Below are 9,297 nucleotides of genomic sequence, written 5' to 3' on the forward strand. Positions count from 1 at the left end.
TAGTATGTCGTTTTTCACGATTTTCATCGTTTTCATAGGTAGACATACTTAGACATAGACAATTGCAGTCGTTGGAGGTTGACTTAATCCTCTTTACCCTGTCGAGGGGCATAGGGCGTCCACCAGAGCTCTCCATCTCACTCTCTTCTGGGCCTGCGCTTTTGCTTCCTGCCAGCTTATTCCAATGTAACAATCTAACCCCGCAGTGCAAAGGCAAAACCTATATTTCGTTAAGTATTTTTTTTATTTGAATCCATTGCAAGTGTACACAACTGTTCCCCATTTATGCAGGAGGTATACAACAGAGTTGAGCAATATTGTAAGCATAATAGTAGCCTACATGGTACTGTATCACTATTGGAGGTCTAAGCAGGGTTAAGCAGAGGATTAATACTAGAATTAGACCCACCTATGGAAATATATCCACAATGATGCACGCAAAGGCGCACGCATGAAAACACACAAAACTTAAGTTTTAATCAATATAAATGTATGTATTCAGTTTATTTCGCCATAAAATCTTAGCCATCCATTAACAGTCTTAACCACAGCATCCTCATTGTGGGGAAGGCTTTCGCAGAAAATAGCAGATCGACAGGCTCACAACGTGTGGCGCTGGGACGCGCTGTGAGCTTGTCGGCTATTTTCCGGTCTGGGGTTAAAGATGGAGTGCCGTGATTTTTTCCCCTAAATACAAAGGTAAGACATCATTGCACATAACAACCACAGCAAGGGGTCTATTGAAGTACTGTCACCTCATAAACACATGAAAAACTGGAAAAAAATACAAAAATCGCCGGAAGTCCATCTTTAAGGGTCTCCTTACTGTTGAGGGAGTGCGTTGTACACTGTGGTTGTGTGAGTGGTGTTGAGGACGGTCTGTCGGCGGTTCTTCATTTCGCGGGCCATCTGACACGCGGAAACCCAGGGGCAGCAAGTGACAATGCAGCAGTCATTACACATGTCACCCTGCATGAGGAGACAGCCACAGAGAAATCACCATTTCCACTTTGTCATCATGTGTGCTCGTCAGTTGAGCACAGATGGTCTCACAGCTAAATGCACTGTATAAATAAAACTCTGAAAATGTAAAATAAATTGTAATTTTCATGGGCTCATTTGACATTTTCCGAGTTAAATGAGCATTCCGTATTTGACTGTGCACTTACAGTATGAATAGCTATAACGCTAAATGTGACAAATATTAACCAATGAAATCGGGACTGAGTTAGAAAAGACACTAAATAACAGCAAACAAACACCTTGATATGAAGTTATGAACAACAAAACCACAAGCGACAACATGGGTTTATTTTGAAAGTGACACGTCAAGGTTTCATCTTCATGGAAGAAACCCTTAATACAAAGGGAAGCCATCATTGCACATAACAACCACACCAAGCGGTCTAATGAGGTTCTGTCACCTCATAAAACACATAAAAAACTGGAAAAAGATATATATTTTTAAATCACGGCACTCCATCTTTAAGAAGGACAGTTCTTCAGGCACAGGTCTCTAAAGTGCTATAAACCTTCGCTGTGTGACATTTACCTGTATGCGGTACCTCTCTCTCAAAGCCGTTCTCATGGCGAAGGAAGTAGCAGGGATCAGGCCTCCCAATAGCATGTCAACCAAAGGCATGCACAGACATTCTCCAAAATCGGAGTGATTCTGACAAGCCAAAATCGCCGGGCACCAGAAACCAAGGCAGCCTGTCAGGGATGCAGACAGATCATGAAAATTATTGTCAATGTCGGGTGGGAAACCTTGTATGTCCACACCAAAACCGTTACTTTTCAGGAAATCAAAAAAAAAAGAACCTGCATGTGTTCAAATAATATATTTATGATTTATTCACAAGCTCTTGTTGATATTACTTTGGGCATATCATTTTAGGCAAATATTTTAAAACAATCTTCAGAAATGTTCAGAAATACCCAAAAACTTGCCGAATGCCCACAGCGCATCACTGCGTGACACTGTCATATGACAATAATATACAATAATAATCATAATAATAATCATAATAATGCGTATTATTTATATAGCACTTTACATTCTTTCGAATCTCAGAGTGCTTACAGGGTAAAAAGCATGGCAAGAAATAAAAAGTAAAAACAACATGCAACAATCAATTTCGTGGTACCCAGGTATAGGTTTTTAGTCCATTTTTAAAAGCATTCAGTAGACTGTGGCACTCTCAAGTGCAGTATTTGTTAAAATTTTGTTTTTATGTGGACACGCCCACCAGTTAATTAAGTATGCCTGGTTTGCCTGGTGGGTGGTGATGGGTGTGGTAATCCACCTGAACTGAAGCTGCACCCACAGCTGTTGTTGTATGATAAAGGGGGAGGGGTTAGGGGAGGGGATGATATTGCGATGTCACTATATCACTTTTTTTATATAGCGCATTAATTGCGACCATAGGTTGCAGTTTACTATGATCGGTCGGTTGGTTGGTCACGCCACCATATATGGTCATGCCTCGTGACATCACGCCTCCATACATTGGTCACGCCTCGTGACATCACGCCTCGTGACACGTCACGCCACCAGATTTGGCCGTCTCCATATATGAAGATCACGACCCTGACCTCATCAAACCCTGGATAGCAATACTGTACATAGAGAAGACTGGATCATCACCTAGATGGAACCGGCCAGCAACTCTACATCTGACCTCAAACCCTAAGATCTCCATATATGGAGCTGACCTGTTCTGAGATTCCATATGTTGATCCTTTCCCAACCCTTGATTGATTGATTGATTGAAAATTTTATTAACAGTTTGCAGAATTACAGTACATTTCAAGCACAAACTCAATACAAAGGCTGTTAACTGTGAGTGGACGACCCAATTAAGCATTACACTTGTTTACAACAGGGTCCACCATGTTCAATTCATCAAAACATTTAGAGACGTACAAATAGACACTTCTATATAGACAAAGAACAGTACAGGAATTCATCATAATGGAGGTAAAAAGGGAAAAGAAACATATACAGTGAGGGGAAAAAGGGGGGGGGGCGGTGGGGGGGGATTCAGATTTTACGGGGGCCAGTTTCGAATTGCAGCCATCCGTAGGTGCCCTTTGAGAGCGGTTTTGAAGGAGTCAAGGGATTCGCATGTCTTAATGACTGTTGGTAGGGCGTTCCACATTTTGGTGGCATAGGAGCGAAAAGAATTTAGTCCCTTGTTTGTGCCGAATCTGGGTTGAACATGATTCGTTGCACTCCCTCTGGTGTTGTGGGTGTGGACTTCGTTAACATTAAGGAAGTATCTACACAGGTACATGGGTATCTTGGTGGAGTATCGAATCTTGTGGACCAGACCCATTGCAAGATGCTGTACTCTGTCGCCGACCCTAAGCCATGCCAGTCTGTCAAAGTGGGCAGGGGTGAGGTGGGTTCGGGGGGTGAGGCCAAGTAGGAGCCTGACCAGTTTGTTTTGGGAGGTCTGGAGCCTAGTTTTAAGGGCCTTTGAGGTGCTGTGGTACCAGGAGGTGCATGCATAGTCAAAGAAGCCTTGTACAAGGGCTCCTGTTAAGGTCTTCAAGGTGTTTTTGTCGACCAGTGAGGAGATCCTGTAAAGGAATCTTGTTCTTTGGTTGACTTTTTTGATTACGTTGGTGGCCATTTTATCACCGGAAAGATTAGCCTCCAGGATGGAACCTAGGTAGGTAATTTCATCTTTACGTGTGATAACATTGTCACCCACTCTAACCAAGAAGCCATTTGCCTTGCTGAGAGACCCGTCCTTCCTCTTCGATGTCTCCCTTTTGACTGATACCTGTCCCCAAAGTTATTAGTGGAACCGCGAGTTCTCAACAGGCCCGAAAATTAAGGCCCAGCCCTACCTGGGCCCTCATCAACCCTGTACACTCAAGACACTTAGATCTCCATATATGGAGCTGACCTGTTCTGACATTCCATATGTTGATCTGACTTCATCAAACCCTGTACACTCAAGACACACTCCATATATGGCCAGTACAGAATTCATTCCATATGTTGATCTGACCCCCCCATGCCAAAATGCCAGTGCTCGCCCAGCAGTCTGCCGTCACCCAGGCTCTTGCGTGCACGTTTAGGGAGACGTTGCTTCTCGGCCTCAGGGCGTCTTACTGGTTTATATTTGTATTTAAAAAAAAGAGGAAATGGAGCTACAAGACAGCGATATGAATATGATACACGTGGGCAAGGCTGCAACCAGAACGGCACATTGAAAGTAGGCATAGAATCATTTCTGTAAAAGTGAAACTGTAGGTCTGTGGTTAAACTAAAGACATGGTGCCCATTTCCTAGAAACACACGCACGCATTCCACACGCATGCCGCACGCACGAATGAGCGCACACACACACACACACACACACACACACACACACACACACACACACACACACACACACACACACACACACACACACACACACACACACACACACACACACACACACACACACACACACACACAGAATCTTCTTTTCAGGGAAAGACACTCACAGGTGCTCATGTCCTCACAGCAGCCACAGAGGTTGGTACTCCAAACCTGGTCCTTGAAGCCTGCTGGGTATTGATACATGGCTGGCTGGACTGTAATTGAAGGGGCCGTTACTGGGTACTGTGAGTAGGCTGCCATGTCTATGGAGTCTGGACACACAGGGCCCTATTAAGCAAGTGGAATCTAATTACATATAATTTTACAGTTTTTAAGACGTGGGGGCGGGTGCAATGTCATATTACAATTATGGGCCAGGTAAGAAGCGCTTTCGACACCCCGTGGTGTGAGCAAAACGGCCTTGAATTAGTCATGGGAGTGTTTAAGGGAGTTTTGAGGCTTACCCAATGAACATGTCCGTACTATTCTCTTTACGACACCAGCTGATGATGCGCCCTTTTCGGCAAGTGGTATTACATTTCTGCAGACTGGCACCATAGACATGACATGACTTTGTCACATTTGGGTTAATTATTCATATTGCACTGCATGCTGTCACCTTTATGCCTCCAAAGAACAGATCCACAAGCTGTCACAGCCATGATGTGCATAGCTTGTAGGCCTATGTCTCTATTTTGTTAAGTAACTTGCAGTTTTCATTGGAAAGTCATTACAGCGGCGCAGCCATATGCTAAGGGAGGGAGATATACGCACATCGTCACTTAATTTGTTTCTGTTCTAAGCATGAAAAACAGCTGTAAAAATCTTTATTCTAGTTCATTTGATTCATAAATGAATAACTAAGACTTTGAAATGGCACCTACCTATACCTTTCAGATCGGAATGGAACTGCGAGTAGATACGCAGCATTGGCTGGCAAATTGGCAATCCATGCGTAATGTTCCCAGAATCGTCTAACCCCCGAACATACAAGTTCGTTTGATATTGTTTAATTCGATAAAAATAGAACCATGTACCATACAGCGAATGAAAGCAAGATTCCTAAGGAATATGGGGATTTTTACATTTTAAAAAACGGTTGAGAAATGAGAGAACCATGAGTGTTTATAATATCAAATATTATAAGAATAATATGAAAGACAAACGGGCTGTGAAGAGCTCAGCTCACCATCCCGACAAGGAGGAAATATAGCCTATAGTGCATGCACGTATATGCACTGACTGTTGCACACACGCTCTTTATTTGTTTCTATTGAAAAACACCAGTAAAATAACGTTTATTTTATTTTATTTCATTCGAGTCACGACGAAGGAATGAGTTGAAATGCCATACGTGCGCCATGCGTATTGCTGCGGCCCCAATGTTATGGTCTTCGCTCGTAGCATATTATTGAAGAAGAATTGAGTCGGGTGTGATACAGCGTATGAAAGCAAACCTCCCAATGAGTATGGAGATGTTTTAATTTCTAAAAAAGGTTGAGAAATGAGCGATATATGACCCTTTATAATCTCAACGAGAAAGCCAGAAAACTCGCTGTTGCCATGTGTCATAGAAACAAGTAAATAGGTCTATAAACATACTCCCAAAAGAATCGCATATAACAGGGGTCTACAACCTATTTTAAATGAAGTGCCATGTTTTTATTTTCTAGATAGTGAGTCTGCCATATCAAGATTCCTTTTAATGACACCACATTAAAATTTCCAGCATATTTTGATTGTCCACAAATATAAAGTTCTTCCTTCTTTTTACATATTTTCTTGCACATTGTTAGAATGATCATTATAAATATATATCCCCCTGCAGTCAGAGTTCATTGTTTTAATGAATGAATGTGATGCATTGTGAGCTGGTAGATCTGCTATTTTCAAAAGTAATCTTTGAAAAAAGTGACAATTGTGGAACATTTTTGAAAAATGTTATTGAAACATTTAAAAACACAAATCTGTCATGGGGGTCACTGGCTTAGTTGGGCAAATGCATTAATCTGGGGGTCCTTGACATGGGAATGTCGCTGTGTGAGGATCACTGGTTTAAACAACATTAGGAGAAAAGCCCAAATAAGCACTTTAGAAACAAGAAAAGCAACCACAACTACCAATATTTACAAGCATCTTTGCAGAAAAAGAAGCCGCTTATAATAAACAGACATGGCAACACTCCAGCAGCACTCCAGAGCCGCTCAAGTGTAAAATGAAACAGTGCTTTTTGCTTTTAAGACGTGGTCAGACCCAGGCGGAATCGGTATGCGCTGAGTGTTTTTAGGTCAAGGGGCTTAATAGCAAATTAGCGCAAAGCGAAAATAATTAACATATGGACACTCCCCCAATGCTAAATTATGCAGGAACGTGGTATTCCATATGAGTGAGCGCTCACCACGGCTTCCATAATACGAAAAGGCGCAGAGCGAGGGCGAAATCTGTATTACCGCATGGGTTTTTCGTCTTGCTTAATAGGGCTCACAGAGAGAGAGAGAGAGATAGAGAGACTTTGATTTTTACTTTTAACAACTTCCTTATTCTTAAAATTGTTTTCTTCTAAACAGTTACAAACTACAATAGGACCTTACCACATGTTTCTTTTTCTACCAGTGACTCCCTCATCATTTACAGGGGAAAAAAGCACACCTTCATAATCCCAAACACCCTTAAAAACTTCCAATTTGTCAATTGTTTCCATAAAATGTATACTCAAACAAAACTCTTGCTTTGACTAAATCTTTAAAAACTGCTAAGCATTTAAACCCAGAGAGAGAGAGAGCGAGAAAGAACGAGAGCGAGAGAGCGCGAGCAATTGAAGAGAAATGATATAAACATTATTCAGCCGCAGAGGTTAACATCTCCTACAGTTAGGGACAGCCAACATAGCCAGGCCAGTATCTTACATGCAGTACAAAATAAATGGCACATATAACTCCTATAAGTTGAGAACTCTGTAAACTTGAGATGCTCTTTCACTCTAAAAGTTCACTCTGATGTCTCAAATCCAGAGGCAACCTACAGTAGTTGCTATCTGGACTATCACCTGCTATGTTTGGAAAGGTGCTATACAAATAAATTCATATCTGCCCCCCCATATAGTTCTGACTCATTTTCTCAACCTGACTTCTATCTTGGTGTCTCCCTGACACCAAACACACTGGTTTAAATAAACATGTTGAAGTCATACCAGGATGCGCTCCCAGGGACTTACCGTGACTTGGTGTGGAGGGGCCAGTTGCCAAACTTGCGTAGAAATAGACAACGGGGGAGGCAAAGTATTACGTTTTGTATATGTGTGTGTGAGTCCACCGTACGGTCTTCGCTTCCTAACCTTATTTAATTAACCTTGGTGTCAACTAGGACATATTAAGATTCAGTTGATGCAGGAAGTGTTCTGATTGGCTGCACTGAAGTGAGAGTAAAACAGGAAAGCAAAGCCACATCCTGGCAAGGCTGTCATGACATCCTGAGTTGAGAGTTACGTACCTGTGGTATATTTTGGGTACATACCATCCAAAACACACAATTATTGGTTCCAGATTCCACATACCCAAGGCTGATTCTTATTCTTATTGTACTTACTGCAACAAAGGATCTCCACTTCAGTCTGTTATGGGCCAGCGTCCATATAGATCCCCAGGTATGATGCAAGGTCTTCAACTCTCCCTCCACTGTCCTACGCCAGGTGTTCTTGGGTCGGCCTCTTTTACGCTTGCCATCTGGTGTCCAGTGAAGGGCAGTTTGGGTGATGTTGTCCTGCTCTCTACAGATTACATGCCCAATCCAGTTCCACCGTCTTCTCATAAGGATGGTAACCATGTTTTCCTGTCTGCACAGGTCAAGGTGGTGTTGGTTGGAGATGGTTTTGGGCCAGAATATTCATTGTATTTTCTGTAAGCTTTTGGTGTGGAAGGTTGACAGTTTGTGGAGTTCATTTTCTGTCGTTCTCCAACATGCAGAACCGTATAGCAGGGTAGACAGGACACAGCTCTGGTACAGTCTAAGTTTGGTGTTGGTGCTGTACTGGGCCGACTTCCAGACGTTGTTAAGCCTCTGCAAGGTGTTTCTGGCCTGAGCCTGCTTGTGATGTCACTAACTGCACCTCCATCATGACTGACAACGCTGTCTAGTCTAGGAGTGAAAAGATCTGTTGTGGGTAGGTTTATTCCATCTATTTGTATTGGTAAGGGGTTTGGGATGTTCAGCACTTCTGGTTGATCTTGAAACCTACTTGCTTTGCAAATAATGTTTGGCTCTGAGATGTAGTGGAGTAGAAGTAAAAGTACTGGAAATTGGAAATACTTGAGTAAAGTACAAATAGGAGGGGCCACTATATTTTCAAACTCATTCCAGGGGGCCACATTGTATACTGTATACTGTAGGGAAGAAACCTCTTATCCCTGTATTAGCTTTTTTTTGGTAAATGAATACCCTACTTATTTTGTCATTCTATGTCACACAAAAGTAGCAAAAATAGCCGACCTACAAGCTCAAAACGCTTGTAGATCGGCTATTTTTGAATTGGAATCCTGAAAAGTGAATGTTTTATTACATTTCAAATGCATTTAGTTATACTTATGTTAACTTTATGAACTCAAATAAAAATATGTTGGACAAATACAACACGAACATTTGTATACTAGGCACTAAGCTATTAATAATCAATAATATCTAAGCTGATATCAATAATATATCAGTATTCTGATATTCTGAGGGCCGCATTAAGTGATGGTGAGGGGCGCATGTGGCCCCCGGGCCACCAGTTGGCCCTGTATGCTTTAGCTGCTAAAGTGGGCCACATACTGTATGTTGAGCTATTTAATGCCATGAATACTTATTACTACTACTACTACTACTATTATAATTATTTTTACATTTTCCTGTTCCAGAAGAAAGAGCACTCGAGGCAGTAG

At 42.0% G+C, this 9,297-nt stretch overlaps 1 long non-coding RNA gene across 1 annotated transcript; it reads right to left on the bottom strand.

Moving 5' to 3' along the window:
• Positions 1 to 247: 247 nt before the first annotated feature.
• Positions 248 to 7,677, bottom strand: LOC306914050. The gene is made up of 4 exons (XR_013788637.1): positions 7,596 to 7,677; positions 4,507 to 4,644; positions 1,553 to 1,713; positions 248 to 969 (listed from the first exon to the last, which is right to left on the bottom strand). It is a non-coding gene; the product is annotated as an uncharacterized lncRNA (long non-coding RNA).
• Between the last annotated feature and the right edge of the window lie 1,620 nt (positions 7,678 to 9,297).

This window comes from Electrona antarctica (assembly GCF_951216825.1).
Source record: "Electrona antarctica genome assembly, chromosome: 21".
Taxonomy (NCBI): Eukaryota; Metazoa; Chordata; class Actinopteri; order Myctophiformes; family Myctophidae; genus Electrona; species Electrona antarctica.